This window comes from Anser brachyrhynchus (genome assembly GCF_964034855.1).
Source record: "Anser brachyrhynchus genome assembly, chromosome: 4".
NCBI classification, from domain to species: Eukaryota; Metazoa; Chordata; class Aves; order Anseriformes; family Anatidae; genus Anser; species Anser brachyrhynchus.
In genome coordinates, this window is record NC_137698.1 from 12,447,135 (window position 1) to 12,474,087 (window position 26,953).

A 26,953-nucleotide genomic window follows, 5' to 3' on the forward strand; every position below is an offset into this window, starting at 1 on the left:
ACAGATGGAAGATGTTTTCAATTTCAGAGAGAACCACTAATGGATGTCACCAGCTATTAGAAAAGCTCAGGTGGTTCCATTTTGGGAGAACAGGTATTGTCATAAACCACTTCATATTTAATGAAATGTTTGTTCATTTGTATCTTGATGGTAAGTTTAAGGCTGCCTGTACTAGTCAAAACAGATCAGAACTTGATCTGGAAATTATTCATAGTTAAATATTCCAGAACCTGAGATCCAAACATTTTACCTGAAAATAACAAAAGCTTGTTGTAGGTCATTTCAATATGAGGGAAAATTAATCACTAGAAAAATATTAATTTCAGCAAGGTTAGTCTACTTCTCCCCTCTTCTAACAGAAGTATTTTTTTAAAAAAAAGTCTGTCTTCTTATCTGAAAATCTAGTATTTCTTCTAACTTTGCAGATGAAAGGAACTATTCTCCTATCTAAAATTTAAAAAGCTTGCTCTGTCTGTCTACTTAGACTTTTATCTACCAATCTTGATGAGATTTCATAATATTTCAGGGCTCACTCTGGCCTCAGACACTAGGATCTTCTCATAAGAAGAAATTTAGGTACAAAAAGATAAAATGAAACTTGATAGGCAAATTTTTCCTGATATTCCTTGCTGGAGGGCATGATTAGGACAGCAAGTAGGGCTAAGAATCAGCTAAAGAGACCAAAATGTTTTCCTGGATGTAAACTGCATTGAGGGGGACTGGGGGGAATGAGAAGGGGTGGGGAGGGAGAGAAAGACAAAAAGCTGAACACAACAGAGTCAGGATGTAATACCCTTTTCATGAGGTTCTATACTTCACACATCTCCTGTGAACAACTTTAACATTTATACTCTTTTTTTTGCTGTCACATTCAGCAATTCCAGGCATAGAGAACAGTCTCTGTTGTGCAAGGTGCTGTATAAATGATATTTTCCTGCCACAAAAACTTTACACTCAGAGTTATGAGTGCCAACAGTTGATTAGCTAGGTGAAACCCAGAGCACAGCTAACAATTCTCTGTGTATAGGTAAAAGGCATTTCAAATAAAAAGTACATTTCAGTTTCTACATGGAAAACTGAAGCAATTTGATATTTTTACTTTCATTCTGAGTGAAGTATTTGATACGTGAAAAAAAAAACACGACAAAAATGAAATGAAAATGTCACAGTTGTTTTTTCTTGTTTCTTTTTCTATCTTCTTATTCTCCTTGCAACTTAAAGAAATAGAAATTTTTGCTGCTGCTGGTATGTTAACTTCATCTGATAAAATAAAAATGTTTTAATGGCCTCACTTTGGGCAGGCCCGCCAACATTTCAGCATCTTCCCAATGAAAATCTTCACAATGAAAAATGATATTGCAAACCATCAGGCATTACATGAGACTGCAGATCCTAATTCTGCGGTGTATTTTCCTCTGCAGTCAGGCTGAAATTGTAGGTTTATTTTATTTCAATTATTCTCCCAGCAGAAGAAATAGAAAATTCATGAGCAGCTGGGATGTGGAAAGCCCTTTATTGAGACTCATAAAAGTGGCAAATAAACTAATGAAAATCTATACCAAAAGCAGAGAATAGCAGTCACTTCACTTCTCTCCAGCTCTGCACCAAAGGTAACAGATGCTTTTCTTTGAAACCAGTCTGTTGGAATGTCACAGGGAGAAAAAAAAAGTGAAATAAAAACAAACAAATAAATAAAAATAATAAAACAGCTGTCAGGCTCAAAGTGGAGTACTATTTGGTACTGTTTCATTATGCACTGATAAAAGCATTCTGTAAAAGTGCTGTTTCACCAACAACCACCTGGTCCACTGTCTTTGTCCCATTTCTTTGATGTTGTCTGCTGAAAATGCTGTCTTCCGAAATAGGTTGCTTACCTGCCCAGCATGATAACTCAAGGTCCCTTTTTGAGCAAACTGTGTACTAAACCCCACAGAAATGATGACCCAGGACTCAGAGGAGCTCTCAGTTTCACATGGCTCTTCCCTCCAGCATGTGCAACAAAATGAATGCGGGGGTTAATTGACCCATCCTGGCCATGATGGACCCCTGGGCCATGCCAAACATCCACCATGGCAAGACATACTGGGCACAAGCCCTGCTTTCCACCCCTCAGGATTCCATTAACAATGATAAACTGCCTCTTTAATCAATTTATATTGATTATCAATCTATGTTAAAATGCGTAGATAACGTTTGATAATACTTGATAATGTGTGTCACAATAATATGTATTTGAAAATTTGTAAAGCTTGAAATGCTAAATGCTAAATGAATTATAGAATTTGGAAATTAGTGCAAAACATTGAAGAACGTATTAAAATGATTTGGACAAGTTAAATTTTTTTTTTTTTACAAATAAATTTTTATTTTTACAAATTCACAAGGATTTTTAGTTTCAACAAGTTTGTATCATATTGAAGGAAAAAAACCACATTTATTTCCCTGGACTAGTTCTTCCATTTTTGCCATTATTAATTCTACCCTTGGAATGTTACCTGTCCTTTTATCTATCATCACTGTGATTTTTCACAGAGTAGACAAACTTGTTTTTCTCCTTTTTCACAAATATTTTCAAAAAACAAGAAAGGAATAACACAAATGTTAGTTTTATACCTTGGCTCTGCATTAGCAGAACATATTTATACGTCCCCTTTTTTGATCTGCTTGTCAATTTTCCCATGAGAGAACAAGTGTCAGACTCCCCAGGTGTTTGCTGGATTTATTTGTGTAACAGAGAAGTGCGCAAAGCATGAATTTTGCTGCTTCCAGACGCTACCAAAGCACATTGCAGAGTGGAGCTTTGCCGAGAAGTACTACAGGGCTTTAATATTAAACAATAATCCTCCTACAATCCTTGTGGTGTACTGGCCTGGACTTTTCAGATATCTGGTAGTCCAGTTGGTATAGGACTGATAGAAATCTAGGACAATTAGGACATTGAGTATGTGCCACAAATGCATGGACTGTGAGGTAAAACTCCACACACAGAATTCAAAATCATTGAAATATAGAATGGCTAGTGTTTGAAGGGACCGTAACCATCGCATAATTCCAGTCCCCCTGAATTTGCACGTGAAATTAAACAACGCTAGGGACACTGCTCTGACTGGGTCATTCGTTTTCACTTTTCATTTAATACAAAATGTCCTACTTCTGAAGTTATCTGAAGCTACCAGAGGGTCTCCAGTAGGATGCACCAGACAGCTGCAGGAGCTATGAACCTTTTAGCTAAACTTCGAACAGAATACTGGCACTCTTGAGCTTACTGTTAACTGCTCAGGAGGTGTAGCCGTGAAGGCCGCCATGAAGGATCACTATACTTTCTTTCTGGAAAATCTTCCTCTTTAGCATGGTGGCTACAATTGATGGGCAGAGTAATGTGCAGAGTAAGCACCTTCCCACTCCAAGGCATGGGATCCCTAAAGGGAGCTACCTACCAGGAGAGATCTCCGAGTACACACTGCCAGGTGACTTTTGGCATTTCAAGTATCTTTTCTATTATTTCAGTATGTGCCTCTTCGGGAACGCTTTCTGCTGGGCCTGTTGGACGGATTCTAGCAAAACGAATCAACATACCTCTCTCAAAATAACAAGTTTCATGCTGCCTCAGATACGCAATTCTTCCTAGCCCTCCATTGTCCACAGCCTTCACTGTGACCTGTCAGTGAACCCCTGCTGCGTTCCCCACTACACTTCTTGCTTTCAGGACCAGTGAAGCTGGGCCTAGTAGTTAGGCCTATGGTTTTCAGGTGCCACTATGGAATAAAAGACGAGACATGCATCTGAGCATTGTTCCTAGACAATAATGCTTGTTTTTTTGCCTGTTTCAAACCAGAGTGAAGAATGTGGAAGCTTCAGGTAATAGCTCCTGAAATCAAGAGCTATTTCCTCAGGCTTTACATGAAGATTAAGTGAGTCAGTCAGTGGTAAATTGCTGGGGCTACAGCTCAGGTTTCTTTACTCTTTCAAGTGTTCCATCCATCTGACTTCACAGCCTTCCTTGGTTAATTTTTAACATCTGCAAAACTGTAATGAAATAATTTATATGCTTAAAACAAAACTTTTTGTTTGCTGCATTCCACTAATGTTGTTTAAAATGTACTTCTACAGCTAAACTGCAGAAAAAAAAAGTCTTGGACAATTTAGAAAACAATTGACACTCCATAGCTACAGTTATTGTATTCAGATTATTTTTTTTACTAGGAACAACACTTCAAGGACAGATGGATTATTACCTTTCCAGAAAAGTACTCACATTTCTGCTGAGCACCTTCTTCATCTCCTTTTATTACTAAAACTTAATGAGATAGTAATATAAAACTTGATTAATTTTATAATCATTTTTTAAATTAATGTGATAACCAAAGGGGAATTCCATCTACAGAACACGTTTTGTGTCTTTAGTTACTCTTCTAAAATTGCAAACAAATGTCCATCAATTATTACTAAAGGTGATGATTACCTCTGGGATTTCATTTCTAGGCAACAGAGAATGATACTCCTGTCAATAGGATATCAAGAAGTTGTCAGATATTAAAAACCAACCAAGATCTTATAATCAACAGCAAAGAACGATGGCTCTGCATTTAATGGACTAGATAGGAATTAAATAAATCACAATTTAGTTTTCCTTGAGTGTACTCAGCTATACATACATCACACATAGATGCCCACACATCCCTTACAGCACAGTACTGTGATCACACAGAGTCAACCAAATGGCTTACGAAAATGATTTTAGGTGACAATTTATTAAAATCCAGTAACTTGATCACATTCAATCAGTGCCCACATGCTCATGCCCAAGTCTTGAGTTCAATAACCTTGGGCATCTGGGTCTGAAGCCCCCAAAACAGGAATTATGTGATTACTCTTCAGCACTATGCAAGCAAACATGCTGCGCTTGCATGCATAAAGGAAGCAACTTCATAAATACCCATCAATGAAGGCCCAAAGTGATCTCTGCTTTTGTTTCCCAGGTATAAAATATAATCATGAATGCAGATCACTGTAGGCTGTGAAATAATTTATCGTTTCAGCTTTTAAAGTTCCAGTCCTTCAGCATATACACAAACAACCTTATCATTGTGACAGTGTTGATGTCAGTGTAGCTGCACTATGAATGAGGTTGGCAAGTTCATACTTACGAGGCCATGGACTGAAAAATATTTGGGATGAGATTTATTCCCCAGTTAAGAGCTCAAACAGTGACAAGGCAGCAGATCCTTTGACTGTTTTGTGGCTTCCCCAGTAAAAATATATATAATAATAATAATAATAAAGTGAAAAAATCTATCCTTTATCATTTCTCAGGACTGCCATATTTCACATCTGGTACTGTGTTTGACTTTTATTACTCTTCCTGTTAATATATGATACATTCATAGGACTGCAGACTTGGAAGATTGATCGGCCATTTCTAATAAATATTAAGCTCTGGTGTTATACAATTGCTAATCAAAAGAAAGGAAAATAGATCTGCTTTGCAAAGTTTTGAATTTCTAATGTGCAGTTGGCCAAATAAGATATAGAGGTTTCAATTAATAGTGAGTCTATTTAGATGGACTGATGTACTTCAGACAGGCAAAAAGAAGCATGAAAGACTAAGTAGATAAGGAGTGTTGCTCTGCTTTTATTTCAGTTTCTTTCCACAAGGCTGCACAGTACTGTTACCAGGTGAGGGGCACTGAGCAGCATTTCATGTATTATTTAGAAGAAACCACAGCTGTTTTAGATGGTAAGAAGGTGTAATGTAAAGTGAGTATTATCCATTATTTTCACTTGAACTGAGAAATGTTTAACCCAGTTTCCAGGGAAACCCAGGGAGTGGGTCAGTTATCATTCCTATTGCTGAGACCTTGAGAGCTGCCTTAATGAATCTAGTGCTAGCTCCTTGCTGATTATTGATTCCATCTTGCTCAATGAACACAAATAAGTAGTTCCTAATTTGTTGTGACATTGCATAGATGTGTTTATTTATTAAAGGAGAGAGCAGTGGCAGCATGCTTTCCATTCAGCACTGGTACTGAATGGAAAGCTTTGTGTTGGAAGGTGCTGGGGAGAGGAAGCAGGTCTCTGCCACGGAGAGGCAGGCTCTGCCTGTTAGCTTGTGTGATGAGATACTCACAATTACTGCTCCTCAGCAGCCTCTGGGCTCCCTCTCCCTCTCTCTCCTCTTGCCATTTTTTCCCTCATTTTCTAATATTTAGACTGCTGAGAATTTAAAGACAGGGGACATCGTTTTGTTCTGGCTCTGTACAAGGGTGTCACAGCTCAGACCAGGTCACAAGCTCCTGTTTATGACCTAGAAAGGCTTATTGGCCTCCACTGCATCCCACAGCTCCCTTCCCAACCTTCCCAATAGCCTGCTTATGCCATTATCACAGCCATAGTGTCTTCATGTCAGTGTGTCAGCCAGGGAGTGGCGTGGCAGTTCATGCTGGAGGGCATGCACAGAGTGTGTAAGGTGGGTTACTTTCTTCTGTTCTGGGAGAAGCAGAAGAAGGAGCCTTCTACTGAAACAAAAATCATGTTAACTCACCACTAGGAAGTTGTCTAGGAAGACAACTTACAGTTCTTTCATTTATTTCCTCTAAAAATAGTTACTCAAACCTGCAAATCGGAACTGGAATCGCATGTTCTACACTGATGATTTAATAATCCAATTAGCTCCAGAATTTAATCACTAAATATTCTGGTTGAAGTGTATTTGGAATATATTCTTACAATTATATTTACATTTTTGCAGACGACAAAGAGCAGTAAGCTGGAGGAGAGCGTCTGCCCTCAGCCTATACCTGATATCACTGCATTTTTTGACTAGGTCCTTCACTCCCAGAAATTACTCTGTTTCGTCATAGTTAGTTTAGGGAAGGAGAAGTTGTGTCAAAAATGGAAGTACAGAATTCCCTGTTCAGCAGGGCATTCTTCACTGAATGAGTGATAACCAGACCTCTACTCTTCATTGGTTATAAATGTGGATAAACAAATAAAAACTCAAGGAAAATAGGTTTGCCTCTTGTATCTCTAGCCTCTTGTATCTCTATGCATCTCTTGTATTCTACGTTGTTCCTCACTCAACCCCCAGTGAAGAGAGGCAGCACTTGATCAAAGAAGTGCTGACCACAGTTCCAACATCCACCACTTTTATGCAGATAGGTAAGGGCCCATTCCTTTATGAAAGTACTCAGTTATTTGTTACAGTGCTTATCTGTCTGCACAAACACAGCATCCATTCTCACACAGATGATAAACTGGAGCACTGTTGTGGTTTAACCCGGCTGGCAGCTAAACACCACACAGTCGTTGGCTCACCCTCCCCCCTCCCTCTCTGGGATGGGGGAGAGAAACGGGAAAGTGAAGCCTGTGAGTTGAGATAAAGACAGTTTATTAAGACAGGAATATAATAATAACAATAGTAATAATAATAGTGATAATGATAATAGTATTAATAATAATAATGTGTAAGAAAACAAGTGATGCACAATGCAATTGCTCACCACCCGCTGACCTATGCCCAGCCTATCCCCGAGCAGCCGGCCCCCCACCCCGGCCAGCCACCCCTATATATTGTTTAGCATGACGCCAGATGGTATGGAATACCCCTTTGGCCAGTTTGGGTCAGCTGTCCTGGGTCTGTCCCCTCCCAGCTCCTGCTGCACCCCCAGCCTGCTCGCTGGCAGGACAGAGCGAGGAGCCGAAAAGTCCTTGGCCTGGTGTAAGCACTGCTCTGCAACAATTAAAACATCAGCATGTTATCAGCGCTCTTCTCATCCTAATCCAAAACATAGCGCCCTACCAGCTACTAGGAGGAAAATTAACTCTGTCCTAACTGAAACCAGGACAAGCACTAGAGTCCAGCAGCTTACTGGACAACAATAGGAGGGAGAAAATGCATACTTATCAGATGGTCAAAATTGTTGAAGCTTGAAATGGGAGCATTTTCCCAACAACATTGTCAGCTGTCTTGGAGGAGTTGTTGAGATACAAGCTGTGATTCCCTCCCACAAGTATGCAATTTGGTGGGAGACCAAAGCTCACGGGTTGATGAGTCAAGCAGCCACCAGGCAGCTAAACATAGTTGCCCTCTTCCACACTGAGCAGGATTATATTCCACAAAAGCTTCCCTCAACTTCTGCGAAAGCCCCTGAGCTGCAAGACTCTTACTCTGATTTAGGGACATCAAAATCTGACCTCCGATCCTTTCTCTATCACAGTGTAAGAGTTTTCATATAATTTTCATTTGAATAGGCTCCATTGTGTTGCAGACTGGAAATATTATAAATGCTGTGCATACTCTTCTTCCCTTTCTTCCCCACCTTTTTTTTCCCCTTTCATCCCTGTACAGTTCTCTTTTGACAATCTTTCTGTACTATCTCTGTGCAATCCTGAACACAATGGCTATTGCTTGTGTGATAAAGTGAGTATTAAACAATAGGAATAATGATAATGTTATCAGCACTGCTAGTTGTTTAACATTAACTGCAGTTTTAAAAATTTCAAACCTGTAAAGAATCTTGCCTGCATACATGGAGGTAGTGCTAATCTCCCTTTGAACAAATATATATATATATATATATAGAGAGAGAGAGAGAGAGAGAGAGAGAGAGAAATTATTGTTCTTGTGTCATGCGTGGGTTTATTTTAGCTAGCTATTTTCAAGGACAAGGTTGCAATTACCGGGATCTTTAAAGAAGTCCTTTCAAAAATAATGCTGACTGAATAAGCCAGTCAGGGAGGATGAGGACTGTCAAAATGCGTCAGGACAACTAGTGTCAAACTGGAGCTCATGTTTACTCTGCAGTCTTATTTATCAACAGTACTGCTCTGACAAAGAGTTTGTTTCAACACCATCCCAAGTTAAGGGAAACTTGATTCTGTTTTTTAGGGGTTTTCACCAGTAAGATTAAAGGACTTAAAACCTAAAGATAAGGAGTTCAGAAAAGGGAGCACATACTAAACTTTGAGAAAACCATGCAGAAATAAAGCAACACTGTGAGGGAGAAGTCCTGTGCCTGAACAGCTCCACAGGACACTGAATACCCGAGTCCCTTTCCAGCTAATAGTATCTTCTCATATTAACCTTTCTTATGGTCCAATGTTGGACGTGGCTTGGAGATATGACAACATCTATCCTGTGGATAGACTAGAAGAAAAAACACAGATGAAAATGCTACCAACCCTGCTGGAAGGGAGTGCCTGCCTGCTCAGCAGGATAACACCTCTGCAGTCAGTACTTCTGTCAGCAGCTGCTTATTGCCAAGGCACTGCCTGTGTCCAAGAGAAGGGGAAGAAGAACTGCATCATTTGGGGTTGTAACACAATTCCTGCCAGGATAAGACGGTTTATTCCGCCAGAGAACGCCCTACTATATAGCTCTAATCTTGCAACGTTGATATTCCCACAAAGAAAGCACCATGACCTACATCCTACATGGCCCATCCTGCCATCCTGTCTGGATGTCTTTCCTGTGGAAGGGGAAAGCTGATGGACCAACTAAGATATGGGCATGCTGGCTCTGCTGTTGTGTCTACCTGAAAAAAAACCCTCTAGAATAGCCTGCTTGTATCCATTGACATCTGGACTCACAACTCTTTCCTCTCTTTCTACTGGCTCTTCATCGCATGCCATGGGGAATATTTCAAGAGGAAGCATTAAAACTTTTAGCACCAGCTGATGAAATGTATCACCCATGTCTTGGGATGTAGCTGTGGACCCACAGTTTACCCAGAGAGACTGTTAGCACTGAACTCCTGTCCTGCTTTTATAACTGAAAAGTTTTCTATATCTGAACTGCATTAAGGACCATCTTAAAACCTATTTCTTTAGACACATGAAATAAGCTACCTCTTTCATTTCCCCAGATTTTTCTGCAGGCAATAAGGTCAACAGAAAAATAAAAATACTGAGGAACTTGCATCAGGTGCCTGACACACATGCCATCATGCAGGATTCATTTATAAACACACCTATAAAATATCATCCAATGCAGATATCTCTGGATATGCTTCCAGCTTTAAAAATTCAGGACCATTCTTCAATGGCTCTTTGCAGTGAGAATTCCTTACTGATTTCCTCTGGGCCTCATGGATAAAAACTCTGAAATTGCCAACGTACATGTGACTAGTACCAAACTGCTCAGCGCTGATTCAATAAGGAATATTTTATGTTGATAAACACCTGAAAGGTTCTCTCTGCCCTCCCTTCACATTCTTCTCCACACATTCTAGATTATTCTAGCTCTTACTTGCAAAAGCTCATATTCTTCATGGGTAGACATATGCCAGGTTTTGGTGGCCACTTACAGTTGTTTCTGTGTCTGTGTGAGCTCACTTAAGTTGTTCTGGAGACTTCAACAGACAATGGATCTGATTTTTACTCCCCAGAGAGAAAAAAACAAGTCCAAAGCTACTATAAAACCCAGACCTATGGAATGCAGGACAGTCCTAAAGTTGGAGAGGCTGTCACTGGCTGAACATAAGGTTAAGCTTTGAAACTATCCACAACTGCATTTTAGCTTCTTATTTGAAAGTGGGTACCAACCTTCCATAAAATAATCATTAGTCCTTCTAGAATAAGAAACTGCAAATGACCTTGATTCCCTGCTCAGCTCTACAAAGTTCACTAAGCAGGTATTGGTAATTAGCTCTGATTTTTACTACAGTTGAAACATTAATTATTTAATAAGTTTTGAAGAGCTTAAATGTGTTTCCTTCTCAATGAAATATTTATGCTATAGGACAACCAACAGCTTTTTCTGTTCATTCAAAACGAAGGTATTTAAATAGATGAAAATAATGCTCAGCCCTGGGGGAGCACAAAATGTATTTGGAAACTGGTGAGCTGAAGAAGTTAGCAATGAGTTGTAAGGAATGTGCTGCCAAACTTGGAGCACAAATTGGGAAAGGCTTTCTGAAGATCTCCATTTTGTGTTTCAATCCAACCCACACGTAAAGTCAAGCAAAAGTCTAACCAGGAAATACCACTATATGATCATTTTTTTCTTATACTCTTCATCAGGTACCTGCTTTTAGCGATAGCTGGAGACAGCATGCTCAGGGAGATGGAGCAAACCCAGTCCAGCCACTACTGTGTCCTAACATTTTGTTGGAAAGAAGCCTAAGCATTCAAAAGTAAATTCAAACCAAGGGGCTACCATGAAAACACATTCTGGTTACAAAATGTTTAGTCTTCAAGCACTGAATAGATAGGTTAGACTCCTAAGCACAGGTGGCTTAGCCAGCCAAGTTATTTTGAGACCTCTAAGGAAAGATTTCCAATTGTGTGCCCTCTCCATGTCACTGGGGCTTCAGATTACTTCTAGAGGTCCTGACAGCAGGAATGGCAACACTCCGCCTCATACTCAGTGTGAGCCAGCTTCCCAGCAGTCAGTGTCAGATGGATTGGGACTACACTTTTAAAAAATGTATGTAGTTTATCTGAGAAAACTGGAACTGTAAAAACTTATTTAGCAAAGCATATAAACTAACAAATTCATTTAATTGTGTCAGGAGAGAATAGGCGGCAGCAGCAAAGCAGATATAGCTAGATCTTTCCTAACCAAAAAAAAAAAAAAAATCCCTGGGAGAGCTGAAACATCATCACCAAATGTTGCATCCCTAATTATAATATACACTTACTATAAAGATCAACAATGTTTTATTTATGCTTAAAGTACACCAGTAACTACATTCTGGTGCAAAAATGTACTGCTTTGTTTTGTGGCAAATTGATTTCTGGGGAGTGATACTTTTGCTTACTATAAAATAAAACTTAGTTCTGAAAATGTTATTTCCATTAAGTTCTAGTGAATTGAATAAAGACCCCGTGAAGAATATGACAAACTTCCTGTTAATCATCTAATCAATAACCATTATAAAAACTCGCCTTGATATTTTATTCCACTTTTCAATAATTGCTGTAGAGATGTATTGTAATTAGCACTGACTTGAATTTAATTGAAAGGTTTTTATTATTTAATGAGTTTGGAAGAGTTTGTGTCTTTTTAAAAATACATATAATCAAATCCTCAAACGTGCAGACCTTACTAAGTGGCATTCTTTTTCTAGAAAAGCACCAAAAAAACTGTATTTTTTTTTTTAAAGAAAGTTCCAATTTTTTTGAGTCCATCACTAGGAAAACAAGAAGGTATGTGCAAGGTCATTCAGGAGGCAATAATTGCTTTCTCTGAACCAGAAAAATGAAAGAACAGTACCACATGAAAATTTGTGATCTGCTAGATAGGATAAGCAGCAAATTGGATGTTTTGTGTCACTAGCCTCTCTCACCTTCACACACACACACACGAATGGTGACAGAACTGAGCAAATGTGAGAAATGATCTTGAAAAGACGCAGACACACAATGCAGCATAAAGAGACAAAGGAGGAAAATACCTTGGAAGTAATATTTGGGGGGATGCTAGAAGCCTTAAATGTCAGCCAAGAGTTTAAGAGTAACAAGTGACAAGAATTTAAGAGTAAAGGCTCAAAAATATGACATAAATTACTAAGAATCTAAAAATAGCTCCCATACTGCTTAGGCTTCACTGGATTTCAGAGTGTACTGAAGACTAGTTATCTTGAAACACAGTCGCTCCTCAAATATAAAGCAACCATTTGCCTGTCTGGACGCCCACCTGGGCAGCCTGCTCTAAGGAACCTGCTTAGGCAGGGGGGTTGGACCCGATGATCTTTCAAGGTCCCTTCCAACCCCTTCAATTCTGTGATTTTGTGATTCGAAGCTACTTATTAAGAACCAGGTAGGAACTAATTATGATGGAACTTGATCAGTATCCAGAAGAAATTACTATGGGAACTAGGAATTGTTTCTCTTGAAAGAGTAAGAACATATATTTTAAGTAGAATAAACCCTTAAAAAGAGACCATTTGTGACAAAGTATGGTGTGTCTGTAAGTCTATTCCTTAGAAGACTATCAGCATGTATTTGTGGAGAAAAGAGGCTAATGCTACACAAAAATTTAATAATGATGGAAAATAATTCTGAAGCATTAACAATGCATTTTTCACCCACAGTTCTCAAACTGATTGGCTGATGATGCTAATGCGACCGTGGCTATTCCTCTCCTCCTCTTATTCACAATGAAAATCTGTGTTAAAATATTGAATGGAAATCATCACAGTATATGATTTGTATTAAACTATAAAGCTTAATTAAATTATATAAATACTTTTACCAAAACCACCAGTCCTTTAAACCTTAGTTTCAAGAGGAACTTATGTGTGTGAAACTGTTAGAGTCAAGGTTGTCGTTGGGCACCAGAGATCTGTAAATAATGCTCTCAAAGTCGTAGGTTCTTTCACTCTTTGCTGAGATAATTGAATTAAACATTGGTGGGGAAAGGAAGTGAGGTGGTTGTGATGGTGGTGGAAAAGTAGATGTATTTTCCTCCTTTGAATTGTGAGCTGAACACTCTTCATTTGTTTTTGAGTATTGCATGTAGCATTATGAGTAAGAGATGGGGCATAGCCTTTCCCAAGGAATGCATGAAGACCTCGTGAGAAACATCTGCAAATTAAACTTATCGGAAAGCCAAGACACTTTCCTGTTTAGTGCAGCCAACTGATGAAATCAGTTTGCAGTGTATGAATGAATAAAAATACCTATCTTTAGGTTGTGTTTCCCATGATAAAGCTGAGAGTCGCGTGCAGCAGGATTTAAGAGATCTCCGGTCTTGCAAACCTAACCCTTGGATGGGACTCACAACCCACGTGACTAAGTCAGACTTGTTGCTTTTGTTCTACCAGATAGGGCATTTGACATAGAGGCAAACAGAAATAATGCCCTATTGGCTCTGCTACCCCCGGTGAACCTGTAGTTCTGTGGCTTGATCTAAAGCTGATGTGCTGCCCCTAGAACTGGCAACACCTTGCTGAAGCAGCAGCAATATTTATCCCAGACATGGATCTCAAATAGCTGAGGGGACTAAATGGCTTATTCTGTTCAAACTTCAGAGTTTGCACAAAGCCTCTAAACAAAATACAAAATTCCAGCCTTACAACTTCATGATTCAGAAACACACACCAGTCACAGAAATACCCATCAGTAACTGTCCCTCCTAAGAGTCCTTCCTCTCCACTGCTCCACACCTTGCCCAAATTTCCACTGACTTCTGGTGAAATAACCTTATGTAAAGCACTGTATACTTCCACAACACATCACTATTAGCCCAGATGAGACATCGTACCGCTGCTTTAAGGTCTGACCAGGAAAAACAAAATTATCCCTTCTCCCAATATTTATGAGATTTTTGACTACATCACACACTCTGTGAGCTGTCATGTATTGCATCTACTTGCATAAGGATTTACTGCTCCTTCTTCCCATATGCCACCGAAATATGTGCCATTTGCTAGTGTTCCTAAACCTTCCTTTGCAACGTCTGCTGCTCTAATTAATAAGGCTGATGATAGCAAAGTGATCACACAATTCTAAATATTAACACACAGGGGGTGTCAGTACTCTTCCCAGCTAACAAAAGGCTGTCGTCCAAGTCTCCAGAGGAGGATGTCATTATAGTGAAAGAAAGCACCAGCCAGGGCTTTGAAAACTCTTTGACTCAATCTCAGTATCCTCTTGAGATTACCAGTGCTCAAGTGGCTTTAATTGCAGACAATCCTTAAGGGGATCTTGTAGTTTGCCTTTGCTAGTAGTGACACTTGTTGCAGGGACTTGCCATTCAGGGAAAAGCGAAAGAGCCCAGCTTACTGACAGCTGGAATATGTACTTGAGGTGAGCTTTTAAACCAGCCAAGAAATAGCTTAGCACCTAACTCCACTGATTACTAGGGGCAGAAACAATCAGATTCTCAGAAGTGCCTTAAAGACCATCTCCTTTGGCTGGATTTAATCCACAATTCTTGGTATCTTAGCCCGAGTGATTACTGTACTCAAAACAGCCAGAATACAGTTGGTTAATGTGAACTTTTTGTTTGTTTGTTTGTTTTCCTTCTGGAAAAGTTTCTTTTCCTTTTATTGCAATTCAAACCATGTGTGATGATTTAGGATATACTAAGTCCATCCGTACACTTATTTTTCACTCTTGTGTAGAGGTGCTTATTACTCCTTCCGGGTAAATACTTATTATGTGTGAAATGAAGTACCAAACTGTTGTATGTACAAAGAAAATGAGTCCCTCCTGGTCTTTCTTGCACTATATCCACTGTGATGTGTAGTGAACACATACATTAATTCCCCTGGAGCTAGACAATTTCATGCCCTATTTAGAATTCTCCCTTTAAAACGAAATGATAGGGAGTTTAACTCACAAAGAAATATTTTGTAAAACTGATATGTTATTTATATTGCACCTGTGACAAAAAAAAAGCAGGAAAATGATCAAATTTGCCTTTTCACTTTGATTTCATCTTTCAACTTTTTTTTATTATTATTATTTTTTATAGGCTTTCCTTTCACGCTAACGGGGCACATTCATTTTCATTTAAATTTTTTTTTTTCATTTGACGATTCTGTCAACATCAGGCATTTTCTAAAAGATTAGGATCATTGAGTCCCATCATTATGTGTCCTTCTTTCTTAAGAAAAATCAATTTCTAACTTAGTATCTCACAAGCTACATTTCAACGGTAGAACGGGTGTTTATCTTAATGGTCTCTTAGTCCTGAAACTCAGAAATATCCTCAAAGTCAAGTGTAAATAAATGTGCATATAAATATATGTGTATGACTGTATATACATACCTATATGTACAATACATATATATGTATAAATTAAGTCAATATTGGCATTTTTAAAAATGATTGTAGCATACATAACCACAAGTATACACACATCATTATAAGCCTCTAAGATAACACAGATCATACATGTTTCCAGACTGAAAACTGAAAGATCAATGTTTTTTTGACAGAGAGCAGAGAGGAAAAACAAAATAAAATCAGATGAACCACAATGACTTATTCTTGGACTTCATGACTCTAAACAACCTCAGAAATAGGAAATGGATTTTGATAAAGGTATAATGATGTCTGAATGCTGAAATAAAACTGACTTAAAGAACTAACTATGGGAGCCATACTAGTGTTTAGGAATTGTAACTGTTCTTGAAAAACCCCAGAAGCTGGAAAATTTGGATTTTCTCAATAGAGAAGAACCACCCATTCTGGCAAGACACCATGTCAACAGCTAAACTGAAAAGCAAATGAATATCACATAGATTTTTTTGAGACATAAATATTGTTTATAGTAGCATGCTTATCTAAAGTATTTCCCCCACTCACAAAAAAAAAAAAAGAAAAAAAGAATTCTATTTAATTATATCTAACCCACAAATTCTGCTCTAAGAAGTTTAATGATTAGACTTTCAAGACTTTAAACTGCTTAGCCTTTTGATCCTCTGGCTTAACAGCCGAACTCTCTTCAGCAGATTTACATTAAAAGAAGTAAATCTGTTGTGATCTGACTCCACTGGCAAATATTTATTTATTAAAGACTGTAAATGCTGTTTCTTCTTCTCTGCATGTGTAACTTTCCTTAAAAATCAGCCATGTGAAGGAGGGGAAAAAACAGCTGTTAGCTTTTATTCTTAAAGGAAAAGTGTTTTTAATTTCTTTTTCAAGTGCTGTCAAGAATGAAACAGAAATATGTTCTGTAAGCTGCAGTCCACTTCTCTTCCTCCAGCTTCTGTAATTTGATATATTCTTTTTCCTGTGTCTTTTTTATATGCCTATATTAATTATAATAGACACACTACTCAGATCCTTTGTCCATCAGCCAACTCACACCCAGTTTAATGACTGTGAGATATATTATTTCATCTAAATGTGCTCTGTATGCTAACAAAAATTTTTGAGTACCTAATGAGCAAAGGACTTCCACTACCACCGTGGAGAAAAAAAACAGCTTAATGACTTTTCATATCCTGTGCCCAATCAGGTATGCCAAGCTGATGTAACGCATTAAGCCAAACTTCCAACAACCATGTTTTTCCATGTTCTCCCTGAACAGTACGACTATCTGGTAACTTGTTTACTTCCTCCAACACGCTCTGCGAAGATAGCCTTGGACAACCCTCCACATTTATCCCCTAAGATTAACACTTTTAGGGGAAGGAGCTGCCTTGGACTTGTTTGATCTTCTGTCTCCATGTGCACTTTTATGTGTTCTTCCAAGTAGTAGAGGGGTTGTTTCTGTATTTATTATTATTTTTTTAATAAAGTTGCTTTTACTGGAAAACATCGTGGTTTCCTCTTACAACTATCTGCAGTCTTGACTCCTTGTAGGTGATTAATGGACCTGCTGATAGTACCAGTCATTTTCTTAAAAAAGCACTCTAATAGGAGGCCTAAGATAAAGAGATTTTCATGCATGAGTGATTGTAAGCTCATTGCATTTTTATAGGGAGATGAAGTGGCTGATGGCCACACAAATGTTTCCATGGCTATTATGTGAAACTGTATTTACAAGGTAGACGCAGCCTCCTCTACAGCAGTTATTACCAGCTCTACTTCGGAGCTTTGTAGACAACAGGAAGCAAATCTGAATTCTGAATAGCAACAAGTCAAAGAAAGATGATGGCTTTTGTCCCACAAACCTCTTTATGCATAAAATGTTTATCTCTAAAGCAGATCAGATCTACCTGCTGGATATAAGGTATGCTGAAGTTTGTTTTTTTTCCAAATCTGCGACTGAATGAAGTAACAGGATTGCACCACAGATTCTTCTCTCACTGTTATGAATTTGGTTCAAATAAAAGATACGCTGTCAGCATGTCTATTATATACAAAACACAAAGAGGGAAGAATTAGCCCATTGATATTCTACCCTGAAACACCTTCACAAGATCCCTTTCCCTCACTCTTTCTCTTTTGGCAAACACCTAAGCCCCAAAAGCACGGTTTGTGATGTTGAAAATGGAACTGGGTAAGGACCAGGGGGAAAATTAGGTAATAAAGTAAATATCACACTTCCTACATTCACCTCATACTTTCTGCAGTGTTCTTCTCCTAGAGTTCAAGAAGTTCGTGGCATTAACGCCAACCTGAAGTACAAGAATCAGAAGTTTACAAGGTACAGGACATTTATACTTTTCTGTGTTTTAGGTAGGACTACAGTCACCAAGTTTTAGGTTTCTCAAAGCTACAGATTAGGGCCTCCATAGCCAATTAAAAGGGAGAAAATCTCCAGGGGCGATGAACCTCTTTTATTTTACATACTTAGTCACAGAATTAACCACTGTCTGGAAATTTCTACGCAAAACAAAGTGAGTCTAAATAATCTCTTCAGATGATGTGCATAACTTACAGAAGACTAAGATGGGCTGTGATGGGTATCACCATTATTTTGTAGTCCAAGTCTTGGACACAATTACAACATTAAAGGACTTGAATAGGAAGCATTCATTAATGCAGGGTTTGCCATCTTCTGTCTCTAGCAGAGGATGTGTGCACTGACTTCTGGGTTTCCTTGTGGGAACCCTGAACTTAGACAACCGGACAAAATGCTCCAAACTAAGAGGAATTTTGTATTTGATGCCTACTACTACAGACAAAAAAGAGCCTGAATATACTACCCTGGATTTCACTATCAGGATTACCCTTGCTGCAATAACATTAGTGTTGGCAGTTAGGTTTTATGGAAGAATGGCAAAGATTGCAAACCACTCACACCTAGTGTATCCCATATCCAGTTCTACAACTGCAGCTTCCGATGATAAAATGCAGCTTTGTCTCTCCGGTACTGAGCCATGATACATGTCTCCAGTGGCGGAGGCTCCCTGCAACTATAAAAAGCCACTTCCTACTGATAAAATGATTCTGCACTGTTGGTGTTACACTGCGACAAGGCAAAAGCAGTTGGTGCAATAACAGGGAGTGCCAGGCAGGCAGCACTACTGTAGCTCTCAGTAATATACTGAGACAGTAAGACATGTCAATTTTACTTGCTATCAAAAAAAAATATGTTTGTGGAGCAGAAAAGACAATTTGCAGGGAGATTACTGGTAAGGTAAACAGTAAAAACAGTAAAAATAGGGGTCATATGTCTGTACTGCTGAAAGACAGTCTTTACTAAAGGTATAGTTTCACCTGATACAGCTTCAGAAGTGTAAAAGTGAGTGGTCTAGGTTTAAGCTAGCTGGCCAGCATTCATCTTCCAACTGGCTGAGGGTGCTGTTTGCAGTCTTCTAGAAATGTGAGTTTTATAAAGCCTGAACTAGGACTCAGTGACGTGCTATAACAAGCCCAGACTTTTTGTGTTTATCATTTTTAGAGCGGGGACAGGACAGAAAAGTTTCCCTAGCTCAGAAATATGCAAGAATACACTGGGCTTGTCACTCTGCAGATTTCCAGGTATGACTTGGGTGAGGACAGTCCAAAATTGCATTAGTGTGTCACCTTCAAATGGCTGGAGAGGATGGCATCTGGCAGCTCCTGGAGAGCAATAACTGAAGCTGGTACCTGTTCAGATACCATGGAAATGGGCGCAGATGACAGTGTGCTGACTGGAATTTGAAAAAACACCATCCCTTGCATCTTCTCAGTTGCCTCTCTTTCTCTCACTATCCTATCTCATGGAGGTTTTGTACTGCCATCTTTTGGCTAGCCTTATCACCACTGGAAAAAAATAGAGAAAGTTTGAGAAATACCTTGCATCTCCTCCCATCTTTCTCTGCACCTGTGACAAAGAAGCAGCCCTCTGGTGGACCTTCATGTTTACTTCTGAAGCCTTCCTAATCAAGGTCGTAAATGTGCTAGGAAGCACATGCTCTGGTTTTGACCACAATGTCCAGTGCAGCTGCCAATTACAGTCAGGGACAAAAAATCCACGATTTTCAGCCTCCATTCTGACTGCGTGGCTGCAATGTTGTGCTCGATGCACAATAAGATGCTTTAGTTAACATGACACTGCATATCTATAAACTTACTTAAACAATTTCCGCAAAATGGATTGAATAATGCTTAACTACTGAATGTAGCCAAGGAATATAAGTCACATTGAACATGAAAATGTTAAATACTCTTTTCATTCCATTGTACAGAAATGCATAATCCTCCTGGATTTAGTGACTCATTAGTGAAGTCATTTTTTGAGGAAAAAATAAACTGTATATTCGTCATTCAAGTAAAAAAATCCATTCAACATGTACTTAAATCATACTGAAACCATGTTCTTGGGTGCTGCACTGCCTAAGAAGAATTCAGGGAATACCTCTTGTATTAGGAACCTTGTGCCTCTTTTATAAATTCTTCATCAAGACAAAAATTTTGCTTTTACTTAAAGAAGAAATAATTGCTTCGGCAGAGGAGGAGAAGACTTGGGGAATGCTTTACTTTTAAAAATAGTCTTTGCTATTACTTAGATGATTTAGGAACATCTTGAATGCATCTGCTAAAAGCATTAATGTGGAAGGACTATAATTACAAGAGTTAGGAAAAGAAAAGGGATACGTTCTTAGAGGAAAGCACCTCTAAATATTTTATTTTATTTTATTTTATTTTATTTTATTTTATTTTATTTTATTTTATTTTATTTTATTTTATTTTATTTTATTTTATTCGTTTCGTTTCGTTTCGTTTCATTTCATTTCATTTCATTTTTTTCCAAAAGTTGTGCTGGACATTGTTCAGCTGTGACCCAAGTACAGGAAACATCCTGTTGTAGGCATGTGCCTTCAGTCTTGGAGATCATTGCAATAGGAAACTACCTCTCTGGGAGGATGTTTCAGTGAATAAGCTGCTTAGCTGGCCATGATGAGAATCACAGAATCACAAAACAATTGGGTTGGAAGGAATCTGAAAGGTCATCTAGTGCCAACCCCCCTGCCATGGGCAGGGATACCTGCCGCTAGACCAGGGAGCACAGACTAAACACGTGCTCATTATGATAGAAAGGGAGCCGCTCTTAGATCATGGCTTCACCAAACCCCGATTTGCATATGCATGTATCTCTTTGTGCTTGTTTATCAACAGAACAAATCCTAAATGAATAAATGACAGTGCCAGGTTCAAATATTGACTGAGCAACTAACAGGATCGTAACATTTTTTCTGGGAACAACAAGATTTTTTGAACCCTCCAATTCTTTCAAGATCAGCTCCTGCCTAAATCAACTTGGAATCTAAGCTCTGGGCATACTCGTGGGCTTTGCGCCAAGACAAGTTTGGGTTTTCTAGCTGCCCAATCAAATTTTTGATTAAAAAAACCATGCCAGACCAAAACTTAGGCCTTCTTCTGACTCTCTGCCCCTTGATTTCTGCATCTGTATCTGTGTAAAGAACAGCACTTGTAAGACTGAAAATAATGAACTTCCGAAGGTTCATTTTGACTTGGACAGATGCCTTCAGGCAGAATGAGGCTGCATAATTTAGCATACTAAGTTGCTTTATAAAAAATGCATGTTGTAATTTGTGAGAGGAGATTTTCAAAGTGTTGTAAAAAAAAATGCTTTAATGCTGGATCAGAAAGGAAAGAGGCTGCAACAGGAACTTATCAAGGCATCTGCCACAAAAATTTATTTTAGTTAAATATAGAGGGCAGGCAAACATCAAGGAAGGAAGACGTGTTATAAAAATCTTTCTATTCTAGCAGCATCTGCAGTAGCTGTGGCATGAATGTTATACTGTCTATAAGGCTTTGACAAAGGCTCAGAAGAAGAAAGAAAAATTATTTTTTGGCCTGAGAACTAAAAATCCCTCCAAATATCTGAAGTAGAAAGAAAGGCCTTCAAATCCTCAAAATGCAAGCTCATGCTGGGAAAGAAGTTCTGACTCAACCCATAGCTGGAGAGTCTGATTATTATTAAAAGACATCTGCGAGGAACTATAGCTCTTATGGATATTTTCTTGTGCAATTCCTGCATAGCTAATCCTGATATTTGTGATAGTGTATGCAGTACCCAGAGTTCAGCTCCCTAAATGGTCTCATCTTGTGTGTATCAGCAAGGCTCTTCTGCAGTCATTGCAGATACATTGATTACACCAACCTTATCTACTAAAACTCAAGACCTGTCTATACTCATAAAAGTGCTTTAGCTTTTTTTTTTTTTTTCCCTATCAGATCCTATATCTGACAGTGAGATCAACACTTTCTGTTTAGGGGAACAGTTTTACACTGAAAGAAGCAAGATTTAGATTGGGTATTAGGAGGAAATTCTTTATTCAGGGGGTGGTGAAGCACTGGAAGAGGTTGCTCAGAGAGGTTGTGGATGCTCCATCCCCAGAGGTGCTCAAGGCCAGGCTGGATGAGGCCCTGAGCAACCTGATCTAGTGGGTGGCGTCCTTGCCCCTGTCAGGAAGGTTGGAACTGGATGATCTTTAAGGTCCCTTCCAACTCAAGTTGTTTTATGATTCTGTGAAATTCAAAGAGATACTTCACAGTTTCTGTGTTGTGTTTCTATCATGTCATTTATTTCTACACAGCTTCAGGATTCTTTTTCCCGTGAGTAAATACTTTTGCCCAGAAACCTTTCTGTTTCATCATTGACCTGCCACTTCTGCCTTTATATCTGTATTTACGTTGTATAAATATTTGTGGGTAATAAGAGCTTGCTTTCATCAAGCGTCTCTCAAAAATTTGGTATTTGAGGAGAGATTAGTGAAAAATATTTTGCATAAATCACTTCTGATTTTTTTAATGGCCTTCACTTTATGTTACCGTTAGCTACAGAAGTTGTGCAACTGTTTGATAAGCAAAAGACTTTAGCTTAAAAATACCTTGGAGGCATGAAGTCTTATATTTTTGTAAGATAAAATTAACTCAGGCTTTTAACAATAAATAAAGTTGCCCACTAGAGAATTAACTGTCTACTTGGGGCAGCAGGTGCGGATTTCAAGACTAGGATGACAGGAATAAAACCCATTTGAAACACATACAAACATTTTGCAGAAGACCTCAAACAGTTCAGAATTGGATACTATATAAATAAATACCACTACAAAGAGAAGTGAATGAATGACTCGTGCCCCCACAGATGACTCTCTAAACAAATCTGGGCATACTGTTTTGGAACATTAAAATCTTTTTAATATTTTGGGGTGGGGTGAAGCAACGATTATATTTTATTATTATTATTATTATTATTATTTATTTTGCATAGACAGCCTGCTTTGCAGATAAATCAGGAATTGTTTCCACTGATGCAGAAACAGGTACAAGGGCAGTAACTGAACCTGCATACTTGAGCTGGTTGGGAGCAGAACCAGGAGCAGATGTTTGGAGGGGATATATGCTGTTATCCAGCTGCAGCTGTCTGGAATTTAACATCTTGTGCAAAACCTCACTTCTGATTGCAGAAGAAAAGATCACTACCTCACAAGAACAAGTTACCCCACATTTCTTAAATGTATATCTGAAGACAGGCAGAATCACTGCGTGAGGCTCCTATCACTAAACTAGTGAGGTTCCTTCACTAACTAGTGGGGTACTGTATCACCAGCAAAAATTAGATTGGGTTAGATGAACCCCACTGCACTGTATATACAGGGCTCAAAACCAGCAAATTCTTCTGCTGCCTAGTACAAACTGATAAAAAAGCTGCTTTGTCTGATAAGCTTGTATTAATGTGAGAAAGGAGAAGCAAGTAAAAGAGGAACTCTTTTTCAAGGAACTGTCTTAATACAGCCCAGGGTGCTTTACAACAAACACAAAAGACAGCAAAGCCTACCTTGGAACTGACATCTTTTTCTAACGTCCTTTATGTAGACCTCTTAATCAATGCTTATATCCATAAATAAATAAATTATTGAAATGTCCCCAAAAGCCTACAATCCTAAAACACCAATCGTCTCATGCTTACTCACTCATGGGTACTAACTTGTGCAAGCTGACGCACTTTTCTCCTGAGACTACACATAAAGACATCAGGAAAGAGGGCAGTGGCTCCTCCATTTGAATTTTCTTCATCGGTTGCATAACACTGGTATTTCTAATTTATTTCCAAAATGTAAAAGGAGATCTCTCCTTATAAACATTTCTGCTGGCAATTTGCTCACTCTCTTATTGGTGTGATCAATGATGAAGGAATTTCATATCTTGAAATGTTTAAATGCAAATTTAGGACAAATTTACTCTGGACTTAAGTTCATGAGAATTTGTTTGTTTTTCTTTTTACCATCTCCAGTTGCCACCGGCAACATTTGGATAGCTATAAACAGTTTTTAAATATTACAGAAGTGTATTTTTGTTCTGCTTGAAAAACTTCAAACAAGAGGCATGACAAACTGCATTCTTTGCTGGCAGGATCCCCTCTAGACAGGCTTCTGCTAACAAACCAGCATTTATAAAAATTTCATATTGACCCAATTTTGTTCAAGTATAGAGAAAGAAAGATATTCACGAGTGAACACCATGGACCATTTGGAACGACTCTCTATTTCAGATCAAAAATCAGTTGGATCCAAATGCTGACCTAAGTTTTGGGGGAGCTTTGTGGTTAGTGTTGCTCACAACTGGCAAAGTCAAAAGCAAAATCCTTTCTCTGAACCTTTTTGCTGCAGAATTGATAAGAATGACAAAGATCTTCTCTTCTGTGGCAAAAAGCCTACATCAGTCCCAAACTCTCATGTTGCGATCTGATGATATTGCAGTTTTTACACAATGGTACTTCCAAACCAGTGTGGCTGATGGCACATGCTGCTCTGACAATATTTCCTCTTAGTATATTAAATTAGCTCTACCATTGTTGTGCTTTGAAAGTCAGTTATTCAAAATCTGGCAGCAGATAGGGAGAATCAAGTTATTTTTGCAATGTATTCAGAATGAAAATCATAAAGAAAAATCTCTTTTATTAAGTGCTTGAAGGATGCTTTTTCTCAATGTCAGTTCCTTTAAAAAATGTACATGCTGACTGTATAGCAATATATTTTCCTAAGAAAGCCCAGTCATATGCTATTAAGCAAATTTGTTTTCAATGGCTGTGGAGTAGAGCTGATCACATTATTTCTTTCAGGTAAATTATCCAGTGAATACTTTTTTTTATGACTACTTCATTTCTGACTAGGATCTATCATTATTTGAATGCTTCTGCAGAAGGAAAATATTCTCTGGTGAACCATTTTTTTCCACATTGCCCTCCGTATTCCTGTTTCGTAAGTTGTCAAACAAATTAGCTGGCATATTGTATGAGGTTATTTACTTCTGTTGTTTAAGCAGCTTTCAGAAACTCATCATTTCAAAGCAGGGCTGCTCAGAAATTCCCCGAAATACTTTTGATTTCCAAACCAATTATATTCCTTCAGGAATGCAGCAGAATTATTTAAACTTTCATTGGATCCCTATTGCCAGCAGAAACTGAAAAACAGTTTTTTGTGCCTGGGCCTCTGATATCACATGTGAGTCCATGGTCTATAAAGTCACAATCTTTACTTGGATGGGCAGAGTGGTCTGTCCCCCCAGTTAATTCACCACTTTCCATCCACAAGCAGGTGTTCAGCCATTTCCAGGAAAGCAGGGTTTCATGATGCATAGCAGTTACATGGGAAGACAAACACCATAGCTTTGAATGCCTTGGCCCTCCTTTGTTCCCCATACTTTTATTGCTGAGTATGGCATCATACGGTACAGAATATTCCTTTTGTCAGTTTGGGTCAGTTATCCTGGCTGTGTCCCCTCTCAGCTTCTTGTGCACCTGCAACATACTTGCTGGCAGGATGACATGAGAACCAGAAAAGACCTTGACTCTGTGTGGGCACTGCTCAGCAAGAGATAAAACAAGGGCATGAAGGAGGATGTAGGAAACAACAGGCCAACCAGCCGTACCTCAGTCCCTGGAAAGGTGATGGAACAGCTGATCCTGGAAGCCATCTCCAAGTATGTGCAAGACAAGAAGGTGATCATGAGTAGTCAGCATGGATTCACCAAGGGGAAACTGTGCTTAAGCAACCTGGTTGCCTTCTATGATGGGAAAACGTGACACAGAGTCAAACTGGAGACTGTTAGCTAGCAGTGTCCCCCAGGGTTCAACACTGGTTCCAGTATTATTTAACTTATTCATCGGTGACTTGGATGAAGGGATGGAGTGCCTCCTCAGCAATTTCGCTGATACAAAGCTGGGAGGAATGACTGATACAGGTACTAGAGTGCTTTGCTGCCGTTCAGAAGGATCTCAACAGGCTGGACTAATTTCTTGAAATTCAACACAGTCAAGTGCAATGTGCACTAGGGAGAAATAACCCCATGCACCGGTACAGGCTAGGGGCTGACCTGCTGGAAAGTAGATCTGCAGAGAAGGACCTAGGGATCTTGGTGGACAACAAGTTGAGTCTTCCAGTGTGGGATACATTCCTCTTCATTTACCAGAAAATGCTTAAATAAACAGTCCCTGTGCTGCTGTGCTAGATGCAATACCACTTTATAAAGAAAATTCTCACATTTAGATTTTAACATCTACAAGCAGATAATAAAATATATAGTAGGTATATATATATATTAAACTGTGGTTTGTTTGTTTTTATCAGACATAGGGATTATTTCATTCCTGCAGCATTGGTCCTCCAATGGGTGTTTCCCAAAACACTAACTTTGAAAACCACAAAGATGCAGACAGCTTTACACATTACAGCCATGTGTCAAAGGAATAGCCTAGAGCAAGCCTAGCAGCCAAGAATAAACAACTAGAAGAAGGTCTTCCTGGACTATAGCAGTTAGAGCATGGATTCATTTGCTAAAACAGTTTTGTATCCTGAGCTACCAAAAACACTACCAAAACCTAAATGGATCTTAAATTTACAGCATGTCTATGCAGCAGTGTGTTAGGGATAACTAAACTAGCTCTGAGCACAATAACTTTTATACAGTATATTGTCATGCAGAAAAGCCAATTCTAGTACCACGAGGCAGCACAGTAGACATGCAAGGCCACACAGCTAGGTCTCAGCAAGGTCTGTCACCACCTAGGCTGCTTCCACTTCCTGAGCTGATATGTTCAGCACTTGCCCTGCAATCATCATGGGGCCTGACGACATGCATCCCAGGGTCATG

At 38.8% G+C, this 26,953-nt stretch overlaps 1 protein-coding gene across 19 annotated transcripts in view; it reads right to left on the reverse strand.

The window, feature by feature from the left end:
- Positions 1–26,953, reverse strand: part of LOC308195067 (uncharacterized protein) — a 1,623,621-nt gene that overhangs the window by 30,130 nt on the left and 1,566,538 nt on the right. The gene's annotated exons all lie outside the window — the stretch shown is intronic.